Below are 17,508 nucleotides of genomic sequence, written 5' to 3'. Positions count from 1 at the left end.
GTTAATTGCTCTTCCAGCTGAGCCAGCCAGGTGCCCCCGGGTCATTGTTTTAAATACACTTTTAGTTTTGGAATAGTTTCTTAAGTATATGGAAAAGTTGTGAAGATTGTACAGAGAATTTTCATATACCCCTTGCCCAGTTTCTCTCATTTTTGGCATATCGTATCACCATGGGACATTTGTTAAAACTAAGAAACTGATATTGGTACGTTGCTAATTAACTCAACTCCAGACTCTGGTTGTATGTTACCAGTTTTCCCATTAACATCCTCGATCTTCTTCAGGATGCAGTTCAGGATAGCACATTGCATTTGGTTGTCATATCTCCCTAGCCTAGAGTGGCTTTAAAGCTTATATCTTTTTTTTTAAGTTTATTTATTTATTCTGCATGAGAGAGAGAGAAAGAGAGAGAGAGCAAGCAAGCAGGGGAGGGGCAGAGAGAGAGGGGGAGAGACAATCCCAAGTAGGCTCTGTGCTGTTAGCACAGAGACTGATGGAGGGCTCGATCCCATGAACTGTGGGATCACGACCTGAGTGGGCAAAGCGGGAAACCTAGAGAAGGTCAAAAGAGGATCATGGAAATGCCCTGATCCTGTCCTTATCGTTCAATGGAGGAATGAGCAACAGTCAAGGACTTCTTATCTGTAAAGTGGGTGCAGTGGTCAGTGATAACCTCACGGATACTTAATGCTCACAAAGTACCACAGTTTTTACCTGGTGAAAACTAAGCGAGCCAAGGTGCTTACTTACAGTAACCTGAAACACAGTAGGTTCTCAATAAATGCTTGAGAAAAGAAGCCTTGAAAATGAGGAAACTTTCTCCTTAGAACGAACTTCAAGAAGATGGGGACGAATCGTGGCAAAACAAAGAACAGTCATTCATAAGGAAATCCGTGATACTCAGGAATGGAACCAGTGTTTGAGTTTCTGATAAGGAGGATATACTGTCTGTTTTTATTCTTGGAGGCTTTTATCATACAATACTACATTATGTTGCAGTCTGACTTTCACACAAATTGGATCCCAAAACTTACAGGAATTAAAAATACAAACTCGTGGGCAGTATGTGTTTTATAAATTACAGAAAACAGTAGTGTAAAGACATGCATAGTGAGTACAGTTAAGTCTGCAGCAGGCACCGATACCCAGGAGGAAGACGTGGCTGAGGCTGCCGAGAAGGCACGGGAGCCGGGAAGCCGGATGAGGAGAGCAGGTGCACGGTGCGGTGTTCAGCGCCAGGAGAGATGGAGGGAGGCCATCTTCTGCGGGGAGGCTGGATGAGGAAGCCGGGGCAGCGGAGGCAGTTTAAGAATCCTGGAGAGGTAAACCCTCTGTATATCCCTAAGACATTTCTTTTCTTTTCTTTTTTTTTAATTTTAAGGACCTTATTTTTGAAGATTGGTTTTGGGTTCACAGCAAAATTGAGAGGGAGGTACAGAGATTCCTCATATCCCTCTTTCCCCATACACACGCATAGTCCCCCCAACCCCCGTTATCAGCAGCCCCCACCAGCGTGGTCCCGGTATGGCAGTTGAGGAACCTGCATTGACACATGGTTATCACCCAAGGTCCGTACTTTACATTACGGTTCACTCTTGATGTAGTACATTCTGCGGGTTTTGGATGGATGTATGATGACATGTGTCCACCCTTGTATCATACAGAGTATTTTGCTGCCCTAAACATCCTCTGTCATCTGCCTGTTCTTCCCTACCACCCACCCCAGCACCTGGAAACGGCTGATCTTTGTACCATCTCCATGTATCCATGTATGGTCTTGTTGAATGGGGCCAACTGACTTTAGGAACCGAACCTCCTTTGCTTTTTCTCGTTCTGGCCTTTGTCACAGCATTTCCTCAGCCTATATTGCTGTTCCTTGCCCTCGTCACCTGTTGGAACTGATCGTCAAGGTCTGGCACCTCCGCCATGAAGCAGGCCTTGCTTTCCACCCTTTGCCCCTAAGCAGGAAACAATCACTTCCTCTCGACAATTCATTCCTGTCTGGAATCTGGCAGACATATAGCAAACACTCGTTGAATGGACGGACGGATGCACAGATGGACGGATGGGCGGGTTTGCTATCACTCACAGTATGCTCAAACTTAGTTCCTTTAGAATAGGATTATAACTTGCTCATCTCTATACCCTCTAGGATCAGCACTGAGAAGGTGCCCCTCTGTCCATCCATCCATCCATCCCACAGTAGACTTTCAGGCTCTATTTCAGGGTTGTAGCAATGAACGGTTCATTTGTTGATAGTCTGCACAGAGAAAATGGTGTTCTTTGGGGTATGTTTTCATTCTTATGAGGTCTGTCTGTAAGTTTTCTTTTTCTTTTGACGTGTACGGACTAAGGAAGAAATGGCTTGTTTGATCTGCACGTGTCATCGGTGTTCAAAGCAAATGCTCTCTCATTCCTTCAGCCGGCTTTGTATGAAAGAGAGCTCACTGGGTTTCGAAAGGCACTGTCTCTCAGAGTACGTGGCAGGTTCTTACTGACTTGCCTTAGGGATAAGTGCCCTTTCCAGTGTTTTGAAAGTTGGTGCCAGGATGCCACAGTGCTCATGGTTGGGCTTCCTTGCTAATGTTTTTTACTTTTATTTTTTAATACAGTGACAGAATGCATACCGCTGAGGTGGTAAATGGGAAAAAGAAGTGCAGTGGAATAAACTGTCTGTTTCTTGGGGCCTTTCGTATTAATCACAGGAGGAAGCATCAGTCATGGCCAGATGAGAGAGCCAGCTGACTTAAGCTCACGCCAGATCGACATCAGAGTGGCAAAATCGAGAGGAATTTGACGATGCTGAATTGGGGAAGTCTAAGGTGCTCAGAGCAGCAGTGCTGGACAGATCAGAGAGACCATGTAGTGAGGCAGTTCAGAGTCACCCTGGAGGGTGTGCTGCCTGCCCTGAACACCCCCCTGCTCCCACTTCTGAGGCAGTCAATCATGAACTTGCATTTCTGACAACCTCAGAGGTTGTGCCAAGGCTGATGGAAACCGCTGACCTAGTCCAGCTACTGGTTTGTTTGTTTTTTTGTTTTATTTTTAGAGATGGGGAATCGAGACCTGGAGATGAGTGGAAAAGACTTGTCCAGAGTCACACAGCTTATAGGAGCAAAGCTAGAATCAAAACCCAGAATCCTGACTTGCAGAATGTTCCATACTGTCACCAGAGCCAGTCCAGGAACCATGTTATTTTTAGTTCTGCTGCAGAGTGACCACTAAGTTTCACTAGCTGTGCCCGATCTGGTCACAGACTTATTTTTCAGGGCCTTCCACTTAGCTCTCTCCAGCTACATTTCCTTGTTCAGTTAAGCCACAGCTTGGCCGCTGTGGTGGGCTAGGAATTGCATTGAAGCTAGAAGTGGTTTAGCACTGTGGCAGTCAGAAAGTATGGCTGTCAGCTGGTCAAACCTTGACTCGATTTATGTTTTCATTTTCTGATTTGAAAGGGAGGACAGTACCACCTCCTTGGGCTGCAGGTCAGGTGGTGAGCACGTACCTGGCTCTCCGCGTACATTCTGGTGCTCGTCACAGTTATTATTACTGAGGAGAGTAACTGTGGGCCCCTCCCTCAGGGTAGGTGGCTTCCGGAACTTTGTAGAGGGAAGCTGGGATTTACTGGAACAGACACATGGCTTAAAGTTTGGAGGAGTGGGTTTCAAGACCCAGCTTTGTCACTTAGCTGCATAGTCTCGGGCAAGTCACCGGATGTCTCTGAGCTGTGATTTGAAGCAGGTAGACTTAGTTTATGTAATAAGGCAGCATAAGGAGCAAGAGGAAGGACGGAAATTGGGAAGAGGTGGAAATCTGGGCATTAGATACAGGTTTTGGGTTGATGGGGAATGAATTTGACGGGGGTGGGGGCCGTAGAAGGCGTTGGGTGGCCTTTAGGAGGAGGGGGCCGTAGAAGGCGCCGGGTGGCCTAAGGCTTGGTGTTGGAGGGAGCAGAAGGTCTGGGGGTGGTCCTGTGAGGGTTGACCCAGCCAGCCTGCCCAGAGAGGGGCTTGCCCCCAGTCCAGGAGAAATGTCATCACTCCCATGTCAGGATACTGGGAGGGATGGCTTGTTGAAGTGACGTGGGTACTGGTGCTGGAGCATGACTGGGGAGTCTGGCCAGGGTCATGGTATTTGCTTTGGACTGGGGGCCTTGAGGCACACTCACAGTAAGGGCCAGCTTAGTGGTGAGACTCAGGATTGACCCTGACACCTTGGCTGCTGGGTTTAGTGAGCAGCAAAGAGGTTAGATCAGAAAGGTACTGAATATGACTGCTGTATCTTTCATGATGGGTTCAGTCTGGGAGAGGCCTGGCTAAAAGTTGGGGTGGTCCTGGGGAAGACAGAGATAAGGTCACCCACCAGCTTCAGTTTTCTCACCTGTAAAATAGGAGTGCTGATGGGGATTATGCTGATGTTATCTGTTCTGGCTGGATTAAGGATTAAATACAGTTGACCCTTGATCCACAGAGGTCTGAACTGCATGGCTCCACTTACGTGTGGATTTTTTTTCAATAAACAACAGTATAGTCCTGTAAATGTGTCCTCCTTGTGAGTTAATTAATAAGGTTTTCTTTTCTCTAGCTTACTTTGTTGCAAGAAATCAGGGTATGAAACATGTAACGTACCAAATGTGTACTAACTGGCTGTTTATGTTATCAGTAAAGCTTCTGGTCAACAGTAGGCTATTAGTAGCTAAATTTGGGGAGGAGTCAAAAGTAATGCACAGATTTTGGACTGTGCAGGCAGTTGGTGCCCCTAAGCCCCACATCGTTCCAGGGTCAACTGTACTTGTCTGTGGGAAGGCACTTCTTGGTTGCGGGACGCCAGAGCAGCACCTGGCGTCCCTGTTCCAGGGCAGACCAGAGAGCAGGAGAAGGAGGAGAGATGCAGAGGCACAGCTGCGGGAAGACTGTGGGAGCTCATCCTAGGGAGGACAGTGATAGCTCCTGCCGGCGGAAGGTCAGGGATGCTGGGAGGATGTAGGCTTTAAGAGCCCGCGGAAATGTTGCTCAGCCGGGCTCCTTGGCGCATACTCTCCTTTCACAGTGAAGTTTTCAGCACAGCTGGGCTTGGGGGCTCGGATGGGGTGGGGGATGCTGTAGCGCCCTTGGTTCACCAGAGTTAGAAGAGCCAGGCTCTCATGCTGTGGCTTGGACAGACGCATCAGAGCCATGGGTGGAGCTCCCCGGGTGTCCAGGCTCTTCCTCCCTGCAGAGCTGGTCTGTGTTTAGGGAGAGACCTGAGGATTCAGCTCGTGTCACCTACTGGGAGGCACGGCGGGACGTCTGTCTACACGCATCCCATTCCCTCCGCGCCCCCCCCCCCCCCCCCCCCCCCCGTGCTCTGCAAGCCCCTCCCTTCCCACCCCTCCTCCTTTCTCTGACGGTCCTGGCTCCGCCCTCATGCTGTACCCCAGGGACGCCCACCCTCCATGTTTCCCCTCTCCACATACCTTTGTTGGTCTCTATTGTCCGGGGACTACCCTAAACACCTTGGGGGGTGAGGGCTACTGTTCGTTTTTCCAAGGTCCCAGCATCTCCATTTCTTCAGGTCATAACTTAATACAGTATCATTCTTCCAGTAGTTGTCTTGTGCCCATTGCATCAGGCTGCTTTTCCTTGGCTGGCATTAAACCGCTAGTAATCATTTACCTCTATGGTTCCCTTCACTGTGGGTCACACGGTTGGATGGTCACAGGGAGATTCCTGCAGGTGTTTTGCTTTCGGTAGCTGACTTGTGCATGAGTGAAGGACATTGTTGCCTTCATAGTTACTGTCTGCCATTCCAGGGGCTGGCTGAATAAGACACCGGTTCAGCCGTCTAGGAGGCTGTGGTCTACACAGGAAACAGACATGCAAACAAAATTGGGGCAGCCGGTGACGTACCGTGTGTGTGTGTGTGTGTGTGTGTGTGTGTGTACCATACGCAGAGGAAGTATCCCAGTAGCAAGATGGTGGAGAGAGCCCATCACGCTCTGAGCACACTCAGACGTGTTAGGACACCAAGAAGAAAAAAAAGACATTTTGAAAGCACTGATGGGGGCCCCACATAGCCACGGTCCTCCCCATTCCCTATAATCACAGAAGCCTGTTGACCCCTGGGGTTTGAATTTATGCTGTCTTCAGAGTGAAGCTTCTCTTTGGCCCACAAGTGTACCTCGGAGGGCGCTGAGTTCCTCCCAGGTTCCCGCCTCAGCCCTCCAGCTCATTTCCTGCCTCAGCCCCGTGCCACGGGGGCTGGGAGGAGGGTCCAGACTGGTCTGTCCCCCTTGGTTCCCCCTGGGATTCCAGAGCCCCCGCCCTTCCGGGGTGCCCATATCTGGAACACGCCTGTTTCCCCAGTGCATGCTGTCTTCTAGTACTTTCCCTGCTTGCCCTCCTATTTCCATTTAAAGCCCTCTTGAGCAGGTCTGAGTGTCTCCTGCCAGCAGCATTCCTTCTGGTTTACTGGAACCCCCCTTCTCATCCTGCTGGGAAGCCAGCCGCGAAGGGGACTTCAGCACAGCCACTCTGCAGTCTCTTCTCTCTTCCAAGATCGTGACCCTCCCTCTGGCTGGAGCAGTGACTGGCCTGGCTGTCGACATGAGCCCCCTGACCCCCTGCATATGAGGCTTTCCTTCCCTTCCTAATCTTTGCCCAGCTCCCCCAGCCATGGGGCTGTTGGACAGGCATCTACAGGCCTGTGCTCCTGTGCCTCCCATCACTGCCTGCCTGTCAGAAGTAACGTGAGAAGCAACACAGAGGACTGCCTGGGTCTGTTTTTCGGAGGAAGTCAGAATGGCCCTCTAGCAATGCCTGGGACAGTGACAATATTTGGGTTGATTTCCCTGTGGATTTTACTTCTAGGCACAAATACATGCACTGCCCTGTTAGGAGAATTTTTAGGAGAATTGCTTTTTGAGTGGAACGGAGTGGAAGGCACCTACCTACCGTTTTCTTCCTGCTCTGCTGTGCACAGGCTTCTGTGATCTCTGACTCTGCTCTAGGGAACACATTTCTGCCCCGCAGCGTCCCAGCTGGCCTCCTGCCATCACTCACCATCTCCCATGGCCTCTGGGGAAGTCCTTTCCCCTGCACACTTCCACCCTGCTGTGATCCGACCCTGCCTCAGTTCCAGAACTGTCTCCAGCCAGCCCCTTGCCAGTCAGACTCTATGCTTCCTCCTTCGTGTGTTCCTCAGCACACTGTCTTGCACACCTGTGTGTCTTACTTAGCATGTGCTTTCCCGTTGGTCCCGAGGGTCTGTCGTTTCTCTCTGATGAACACCTGCTCATCCTTCAAGATGCAGCACAGATGTCACCTCCTTGTTTTTTAAAAAAGTTTATTTATTTTGAGAGAGAGAGAAAAAGCATAATTTGGGGAGGGTCAGGTGGAGAGAATCCCAAGCAAGCTCCGCACTGTGAGTGCAGAGCCCGATGCGGGGCTCAAACTCAAGAATCAGGTGAGATCGTGACCTGAGTCAAAGTCAGGTGTCTCCTCCTGAACCTCCTCTCACCGCCCCCCAACCCCCGCAAAGAGGTGAAAGCAAAAACAAACCTAATTTTTATTGTATAGAGTAAGCCATTTCAAATACTCGGGACCAAATAAACAAGGAAATGAGAATCACTCATAAATTCACTATTTAGATACAGGTGCTGTTTTAATGATCTTGAAGAGTTACTTTCATTACTTTTTTGTGCATTTGTGTTTTACTGACTTGATGTCTTACTACTTATACAATTTTATATACAATCATTTCACCAAACCGTACAGCATAAGCCCCTTCTCATGGCATTAGGGATTATTCGTACATGTAATTTTTGATGACTGCCTGTTACTCTGTCTTCAGAATATACCAAATTTTTTAAATCTTTTTTTTTTGTTTTGGTAGCTGACATTTGAGTTTCTAATTTTTCATTATTGTCAGTAGCACTGTGATGTATGTCCTTTTTACGAAATTCATTATCTGTACCTCCGACTATAAGGCAGGTTACTAGGACGTGAAATTGCTTGCTCAAAGGGCACGAACTTTTTTCACCCTTAATTTCAGAATAACTCATGGTCGCTGAAGAAAATTAGGAACATGTGGGGAAGCACAAAGAAGAAAATAAAAACCACCTGTAGCTCCTTGCAAAAAGCAGTGTGAAATTTGATGTGTAATTGTGTGTGCCATCTCTCTCTCTCTCTCTGGCCCAGGGATTGGTGAACAGTTTCTGTAAAGGTCCAGATAGTAAATATTTTAGGCTTGTGGGCCTCATATGGTCTCTTTCACGTGTTCTTCTTTTTCTTAAATAAAACTTCTAAAAATATAAAAACCATTCCTGCTTAGTGTGTCGTACAAAGAGTTTGCCAACCTGGTGTTAGCCTCCGAAGTGGGACCATGCTGTACATTACTATTTTGGAATTGTTTTCCTCCCTAAGGTAACTACCTTCTTACTGCTCCTCATGGTTTTCTGTTTTCTGTCGCCCAAATAGTATTTGTGGGTTCTTGCTGGAATGCCCATGCCTCTGATAGAGAATTTAAAGCACACGTTATTGTGTATTTGCTGAGATGTCTGTTTTTCTTTCTTTCAAAAAAATTTTTTAATGTTTAACTTATTTTTGAGAGAAAGAGAGACAGAATGCAAGCAGGGGAGGGGCAGAGAGAGAGAGAGGGAGACACAGAATCCGAAGCAGGCTCCAGGCTCTGAGCTGTCGGCACAGAGCCCAATGCGGGGCTTGAACTCACAAACCACGGGATCGTGACCTGAGCCGAAGTGGGTCACTTAACCGAATGAGCCACCCAGGAGCCCCACGATGTCTCTTTTTCATGTGTTTTTTATCTCTTTCTTCCCAGCCCTACAGGGTGCCTGAGTGGTCCTTGGTAGATGCACAGTATATTGGTGCGAGTTTACCCCTTCAAAATGCCTATGGTAGAACATTGCTGTTCCAAGGTTTGTTTCTTGTGCTGGGAGCATCAGCATTACCTGAGAATTGTTAAAACTGAAGAATTTCAGCTCTACCTCAGAATCTGTGTCTAAAGTACCTCACGGGATGTGTGCAGGTTCAGGTTTGAGAAGCAGAACTTGGAAGAGTTCACCTCTGCTCTTTTGGGTGTATATTTACTTACAGGCATCCCCTCCCCCATTGTTTTCAGTAGTAGGAACCCCTTGGGACTGGACCTCGGGTATTCACTAGGTCAGGAACTGGCCAGGAGGGCCAGCACGGTTTGTTTCAGATGTGACACTGGCTGCCACCTTGCCTCGTGGAGCGGATGAGGTTGCCATGGCTTTTGGCTAGAGATGGATGTGATGGTAGAAGGAGCAAACATTTCAATAGTACCTGTTGTGTGCCGGGCCCTCTGCCAAGTCCTTGACACATGTTCGCCACGGGTGAGGCTCGATGGTCTCAGCTGAAGGGGATGGAGTGATCTTTAAGGTTGCTGATTCTTTTTTTTTTGTTTTTTTGTTTTTAAATTTTTACTTATTTGTTTTGAGAGAGACAGAAAGCACAAGTGGGGGAGGGGCAGAGAGAGGGGGACAGACGATCCAAAGCTGGCTCTCAGCTGACCAGCAGAGGGCCCGATGTAGGGCTTGAACTCACAAAGCACGAGATCGTGACCTGAGCCGAAGTTGGACACTTAACTCACTGAGCCACCCAGATGCCCCTGCTGATTCTTAGCCTTCAGAATCAGCCAGAGAATTTAAAAAATATGTACATGCCCAGCTCCCACCCCAGTCCTGGTCATCTAAGGATGACCTAGATTTTAGTACAAAACCCAGTCAGGATCCTGTGTCTTTTACCTGAGGACACGCTTCCCAGGACCCAGAGCTGCTCGCCAGCCTGCAGTGACGGGCAGGAAGTAGACCCTGGTGAAGAGGGTGCCCCTTGGTCCTCAGTGCGCCGAAGCAGACGGGTCACAGGGTGGCCAGTGACTTGGCAATCGGGGTACGGGGCCCAGGCACCAAGTCACGTGCTATTCTTCCCTTTCCTTCCTTCCTGGTGCCTGTTTCTGGGGCTCTGCTGGAGGGGCGTGAGCCATGTCAACAGCTCCAAGCGACGGAGGCAGCTGCTGCAGCATCTCGTATCCTCCTTCACCTTGGCAGAGTGGTGGAGAGCACTTTCAAGTCAGGAGCAAAAGAATCTGTGTCCTCTCTGATTTTTCAGCCTCCTCAGTGCCAGGGTTTCTCCTGGGAAGCCTGGTCAGCCCTTGCTTCGGGTCGTGCCAGCCAGAGGCAAACAGAACGGGATGCTTGCCGAGGCTTTGCAAAGACATCATAGGGAAAGGTGCACAGACATCATAGAGAAGCCAGGGCTGTAAATGGCGCTCTGTTTATGTGGCAGCTGCCGTAGAAAGCAGGAATAGCCTTGTTACCAGGAGAGTTGCTGTTCATCGAATGCTCATTGTGCCAGGCACTCTGCCTTCATTATGTTTCTGCTAGGCCTTCAACAGCCAGGAGAGGCCTGGGAGGTTGGATGCCTTCCCCCCAAGTGGCTGGCTGGGATGTGAACCCAGTTCTGCTTGATTTCAAAGTCCACGATCTTATTTGTCATGGACACTGCTTCCCTGGCTGCTTCTGTGTTGATTCCCTCCCCTCGGCCGCTCCCAGGGGTTTAACCAAAAAGCCCATGGGGTTAGATTGAGCTCACGATTCAGGGACACATGGTAAGGGATACCAGGAAATGGGGTGGCCTGCATCAAATGGAGAGACATTTCTGGCCATTGGAGGTGTTTGAGGAGACCGTCAGATGGGGATTGAGCTGGCCACAATGTTGTGAATATAATTGGAAGCTCCAGTCATAAAGCAAGATACCGAGTGCATTAGATGGGGATGTAGGTAGACTGGGCACTGGTCAGGTGCTGAAGGTTTTGATTGTGTATGGCCTGCTTCCAGCCATGAGAGCCGTGCCGGCAGAGGACAAGCGTGGCCTGGGAGCTTAGCAGGCAAGGCAGGTCAGACCCCGGTGTCGAGGGCCTCAGATGATAAAGGAGTTGGAGAGTGAGTCTCTTGACCTTCTTCCCAAAGTTTATAGGATCTGCTAAATCAAGTTTTTGCAGGCTGGTGGAGAAAAAGCAAGGGCGCCTTCTTTCGTTCAGTAAGCATTTGCTGTGTGGCCACTGTGGCTGGAGGGGGCAGAGCCGACCTCCAGCTAAGGATGAGCAGCAGTGAGCCTGAAGGAAAGGTCAGGTAGGGGCCTACCAGGAAGAGGGTGCTGTGCAGGTGAAGGCGTAGATCAGACTTGCTCATCTCGGTGTGCCTGAGGTGGGCAAGTGTCGGGTACCTCTTTGCTGCCCTTGATCTTGATAAAGCTGATGGCTCTGGATTCGCTGCCTCGGTGTGTGGGACCAGAAGAATCTCAGAAATTCACAGGTCTTTGGTCTCCTTCTAGTGATTGGAAGCTGATGAAGACGGGGGGACTTGGAGCCCTCGGGAAAAGTTCCATTTTGTCCCTATCTTCTTTTCCCGCCCTTCGGCATGAAATAGATTGCACTGTGTATTATTAACCCATCAGGTGCCTGCTTTATCTTCTCTTGCTTCCAGCTGGGAGAAGTGCTGGGAGACACTGATGAGTTACCCTCTCGTGTTCTGTTCGAACAGCCCAGGAATGCTGGCTTATGGGAAATGTGCCTTGCTGGTGGTGTGGAGGCTGCAGACCAAAGGTGGACGGCATGGTGTTAGCTGGGCCAACAATGGTTTAATAATTTGCTTGTCGATGCCTTCCTGTTGGGTTCCTTGTGTTATTCAGCTCCGTATCCAGGGTCTTCCCCACGGCACGATGCCTACGCCAATCAATTGCTCAGTACATTTTTTTGCCAGATGTGTGAGTGAAGGACTTCCCTCGTCTGCCTTCACGTGCTCATCGTGTACGTAAGTTCCTCCTTCCCTCTGTTACAGGATAAGGCCAGTGAAGGTGAGTGAGAGAATGCGTGGGAAGTCCCCTTAAATTCATGGGCAGGAAAGTTTTGAAGAATTCATGGAAAAATGTCATGGGTACCTGGGTAGCTGATAGCCAGGTGCTACAGTTGCTAATGTGTAGCACATTTATAACCGTGGGCCAAGGCATGCCCTGTGCAGCTATGTTTAAGTAAGTGATCTCAGTACCAGCCTTGGTTCACCTTTCATGATGTCCGAAGAAAGGGCCAGGACAGTGCATGTGTATATGAGGTATGTGGTGGGAGAAGGTGATCCATGGATGTGATGTGGGGGGAACATTGCTCAGGCTGTGGTTTTGTGGCTGGACCCCAGACTCTCGGTGTTTTGTTCTTGTCTGGGATGCCAAAATGATGTCCCCACATCATGGAGCTGCCTCGTGAATGGGGAAGCCGGCCCATTCAGTGGCTGAGTTGGGTCTCAACGTCGTTGTTTCCTTGCGAGGTCACAATGCAGTCCTGTGTGAAGGCTCCCCTCTTCTGTGCCTCTTTTCCTCCCAGAGAGAGGACATTTGGCATTATTCGTGTCAAGTTTTGGTGGATATGCAGGGAAGATAAGCAGATGGGCACAGAACCGAGGAAGGCAGACCTCCCTGTGCAGTGTGCAGAGCGTCGTGTCAGACAGAGCTGCTGTCTTGGGCCACTCACCGAGAAGCCTTGGCTGTGCTGGAAAGGTCTCCAGGGAATGGGTGCTCAGCCCTGAGACAGGGTGTGGAACTCCTGACACTACCTACGCTCCTGGCAGGGGAACCCAGGCCCGTGGATTTTGGTGGGTTGTGCTGTGTGATCTTTTCCTGCTTACCAAATGCAAGGACCCCGGGGTGAGTGAAACCCTGGGAGCTGGATGCCGTTCGAGGGCCCGGGTTTGGAAAAGGCTCTACATGCTGCGGTGGCGGCCGCTAAGGTGTTGGACGTTATGGGAAGGAGTCGCTACGCACAGTCACAGGTGTGGCACGAGGTGTCAGAAATTCCTGAAGACAGAAGTCCGTGACAGTGTTGCTCTGAGCTCTTGAGCAGTGTTTGCAGATGGTCACTAGCCTGTCCCCTTAGCCCTGTCGGCAGAAATGCCTTCTTTCTCTACTCCTTTTGGTGGCACAGGGAGAAAGGGCTTGGGTTTTAGAGCCAGAATGACCGGGTTTTGAATTTGTTCTCTGTTACTTTAGAGCTCTGGGACCTTGGGCAAGTGGTTCCTCCTCCCCGAGCTCCAGATTCTTGGTCTGTATAGTAGGGGGCTTACCCTGCAGGGTGTTGCAGGGATTGGGGAGAATGTCTGTCGAGCACCCACGCTAGCACGTGGGAGGCACCCCGTGAATGAGTCATGAACATTAATCTCCTTTACCCACTGTTGTTCCAGGGGAGGGGGTAACTCTCCTTTCCTGCCACGAGCCCCTCAGTTTGCCGGCTGTGTGCCTTTGCTCACGTAATTTCTACTTTCTAGAAAGCCACCGTTCCTTCGCATGTTATTATTTCCATTTGTTCGGATCGAGCCTCTGCGTGGTTTCTAGGACGCCCTCCCCAGGCATCCCAGCAGGCAGTGGCTTCATCTCCTTCTCTTGTGATGTGGCTCATCTCTTACCTGGGGCTGTGTGCTGTGAGTTCAGTTCAGGAACTTCTCACCTGTCTGCTCCCTGAGGTCAGGGTTTCCGTGTCATTTGCCTCTGCCCTCCTTGTGGCACCGAGCACAGTGCGGGGCCCATGGGAGTGGGTGCCCCGGTAAATGGGTCTTAGGTGACTGAAAAAAAATGATCGGGCTGAAGGCTGGCATTCCCCTGGCTTTAGAATCTGAGAGGAGAAGAAAAAATGGTTCAGGCATGGAGCGTCAGGCCTGCGGGTTCCTATTTCCTCATTCAGGGTGCAGGTTGGGATTGCCCGGAGCCACAGTTCCTTGAGACTTACCACCTCAGGCCTAAATCTGCCTCCTTTAATTACCTCCTTTCCAGGGAACAGGAGTCCTTGTTGTCTGCCCAGAAGCAGCTAATTATAGCTCCAACCTCCAGGCCCTGGTGCGCTTCTAGGCCACAGGGCTACGCAGCCTGAGCTGTCTGTTGATTTTGGGATTTCCTCAGGGATTCTTTATATTTTCAGGTTTTCATTAGGGGCTGTTTTTTATTTTGAATCCAGCAAGGAGAGTTGAGGGGCATTAACTCTTCCGAATTTTCTATGTGGACTTTAAGGGAGAGTTGAAGATCTGGAGGAGAAGGGGAACAGGGTCAGAGTGGCTTTCAAAGTGGGCCTTGTGTACTCCGTGATGTCCACAAGAGTGTCATTTCGTCATGGCTTCCCCAAGAAAGCTGCCTCGCATTTGACTTTTCTGACCTCTGGGTCACGCTATTTGTAGCTCTTTCATTTTCCTTGGAAATTAGCACTTTTTATTTTTTTAGTTTTAAAAGATTGAAAATAAATGTTCTTAGTAAAAATAAAGTGAAATAATACAAAAGCATTTATAAATGTCCTATTTCGGGTCCATTCCCCGCTTGTAACCATTTTTTGTTTTTAATTCTTTTTTTTGGTTTGTTTTGTTTTTGTTTTTAATTCTGCGCACGGTTATTGTCCTGTCTGTAAGCAATATGTGTGTGTCTTTAGTTTTTGAGTTATTAGTTACATATATATGCCTGCTGACTTTTGTGATATGCAAGGACTAGCTTGTTTTTTTTTTTTCTAATTTTTTTTTTAATGTTTGTTTATTTTTGAGACAGAGAGAGACAGAGGATGAACGGGGGAGGGTCAGAGAGAGAGGGAGACACAGAATCTGAAGCAGGCTCCAGGCTCTGAGCTGTCAGCACAGAGCCCGACGCGGGGCTCGAACTCACGGACCGTGAGATCATGACCTGAGCCGAAGTCAGACGGTTAACAGACTGAGCCACCCAGGCGCCCCAAGGACTAGCTTATTTACACCCACTGATACTTTTCATCCTCCTGCCCAGTGTTTGATAGTTACATCACTGATCTGCTGTCTGTTAATTTCCTTTCTAAGTTTATGTCATGTGCACAAATCTCCGTTTCTTGCTATAGCAACTTTTGACTGTCTCTCCTCACCCGCCATTTTGTACAATGAAGATGCTGGGGATTCTCTGCACCTTTCCTGTCGCACTTTTACTCCTAATTTGTCACTTACATTTTATGTGACATTTGCCTCTCCGGCATTTATGATTGATAATGTAAAATGCACTGTACATGGTTTTGCAACTTCTGCCTTCTGTGCTATGTCTGTGGGTTGACTTCAAGAGCTGAAAACAATCAACAACATTTAGTATGATTTCTAGGTAAATATTGCTCAATACGGGGCTAAGTCATGTGCTGTGGTTTCATTTCCTTTTCTAGGGTTCTGAGGTCACCACCTTCAAGCCACTCACAGGGGACCAAACTTTCCCTTAGCATCAAAATCTAATGAGATTCTTCTCGTTCTCCTCTAGTTGTTTAAAATCGTCCCAGGTTTTTTGTTTTGTTTGCACAATGAGAAGAATGTTTTTTAATATTCTTGGAGTTTGAGGTTGTATTGTTTGGTTGGAAGAAGAAAGTTAAGTATTTTCTACCCATATATCCCATATATCTTCTGCCTTTCTAGTTGTTCTCTTGCCTGCTTGGAGTCTCTTCTGTGTTTTTGAAGTTCATTAACTTTTTCTTTTATGTTGGGCTGGTTTCTCTAAATTTGGTCATGATTTCTTATGCAGTCTTTTGTTTTGTTCTGGAGTTTCTGATTGCCTTCTTCTATTTAAATCTCCTGGCTTTATCAGAGTTTCAAGTATTTCCAGGCTTTCCTGGAGGAGTCCTGAGTCATGCTATTAGCTATTAGTCACCGTCATTATTATGCAAAAGTAGATATATTATTAAAATATTATCTACCAATATTTTCTTTTAAAAAATTAATTAATTATTTTTTTTAGAGACAGAGAGAGAGAGAGAGAGAGCACGCACTCAGGCAAGGGAAGGGCAGAGAGGGAGGGAGAGACAGGGAATCTTAAGCAGGCTCTGCCGCAGAGCCCAACACAAAGCTCGATCTCATGACCCTGAGATCATGACCTGAACCAAAATTCAGAGTTGGACACTTAACCAACTGAGCCACCCAGGTACCCCACCAATATTTTCTTAAACATATTCTTACCAGACAGTTTTGTTTGGTCTTTTTTTTTTTTTTTCCATTGCATGTTTATTAACATTTCCAGTTTACTTTATAATTCTCTTTATAATGGCCACTCATGATCCATTGATTAGATGTACTATTTTTAAATTTAGCCATTTACATATTTTTTGGATTTGGATCATTACCAATTTCTGCTCTTATAAATGACACCGTTATGAACATTTTGATGCATTAAGCCTTTTTCCTTAATTTCTTTTATGAGTGCTTCGTAGGGAAAGATAACTGGGAAATCTGTGGCATCATCTTTAAGGATGTAGTTCCATGATAATGTTTGTGTTGGATTCTAGTAGGGATCACTTAACATTTCTTATTAAGAAACTTCTTGGGGGGAAAAGGAGCAGTAGGAAGCAAGAGAGCAGTACCACCTCTGAATCAATATCTTGAGTTTTCTTGGGAGCTTAGGAAGATCTTGTGTGTCCTACTGTAAAGCTAATACTGCCTAGAAATCACCCTCTAGGCTCGGCTGGGGCTGTGTGACTTATGCCCATGATGCTGTTATGACTCACGAGCTTTGTGTATTTTTTTTTTTTTTTTTTGGCCAAGTATTATTCATGATCACCTCCAACTGGATCACCTTTGTTCACTGGAATTGTCTTTCAGTGACTGTTGGATAAATCAGAATCATTCTCAAAAATCAAAGAGATATTCCCAGAATATCCCAGAATATTCCCAAATATTCCCGTTGAGAATATTCTGTAAGCTCTACATCTGCTTGTACACGTAGTTTCTTTCTTTCTTCTTTCTTTCTTTCTTTCTTTCTTTCTTTCTTTCTTTCTTTCTTTCTTTCTTCCTTCCTTTTTTTTACCCCACCTAGTTTCTAAAGAAGGGACTTGAGCAGCAGCAGGGTTATTAGAATAAAGGTACCACTGTGAAAAATCCACTGTCACAAGAAGCCTAAATTGTGATAATATTGAAGAGACTGACTTATTGGTTTATTATAACCCCATAGCTTTGCATTATTATACAACTTCCTCAGTCTGGCAATATTTGCTTTATGGTATTTACAATGTCCACGTGACGTAATTATGTAAGAGTGGAACCCTTGCTTTGCAAAAAGCTTTGCAGTTCATTGACGAACACTGGTTACGTGTTAAAGAATACCTTTCCAGTTGCATTCAGTTCTGAGCTTAATGAGTCACAGTCTCATTGTTTTGGATAGTGGGTGATAATAATGTATTAAAGGTGACATGAGATACATTGATCTAGAATATCACAGCTGGAGAGGACCTGGTCCAGCAGACCCACTTTAATATGAGGAAAAGGAGATTCAGAGGGGAGAAGGTCTCATTTCAAGTCATAGGAGTAGTTAGAGGCAGAACTAAGTCTTGTCTTCATACCTCCTCACTTCTAGTCTATTGGTTTTTCTTATATCATCTATTATAATTTAAAATATTTGCAGTTTTATTTCTAGGTGTGTCACTGTACTTTCATGGGGCTAGAAATTAGAGAAATTCTCTCATCGTCTAGAAAGATACAGA

General features: G+C 47.4%; 1 protein-coding gene and 1 long non-coding RNA gene across 5 annotated transcripts in view; one reads left to right on the top strand and one right to left on the bottom strand.

The window, feature by feature from the left end:
- The window catches only part of LPP (LIM domain containing preferred translocation partner in lipoma), a 677,239-nt gene that overhangs the window by 18,067 nt on the left and 641,664 nt on the right, over window positions 1–17,508 (top strand). The window lies entirely within an intron of this gene.
- LOC109275300 (uncharacterized) lies at window positions 919–7,230 on the bottom strand. 3 transcript variants are annotated; one of them, XR_008422485.1, is made up of 3 exons: window positions 6,926–7,230; window positions 5,453–5,835; window positions 919–5,264 (listed from the first exon to the last, which is right to left on the bottom strand). It is a non-coding gene; the product is annotated as an uncharacterized LOC109275300 (long non-coding RNA). The 3 variants fall into 3 exon arrangements; XR_008422486.1 differs by having other exon boundaries at window positions 919–5,239; XR_008422487.1 differs by having other exon boundaries at window positions 7,038–7,230.

Source organism: Panthera pardus, unplaced genomic scaffold (assembly GCF_024362965.1).
Source record: "Panthera pardus isolate Hobbes unplaced genomic scaffold, ASM2436296v1 HiC_scaffold_16, whole genome shotgun sequence".
Classification (NCBI taxonomy): domain Eukaryota; kingdom Metazoa; phylum Chordata; class Mammalia; order Carnivora; family Felidae; genus Panthera; species Panthera pardus.
This window is presented reverse-complemented; position numbering and strand designations above follow the sequence as displayed.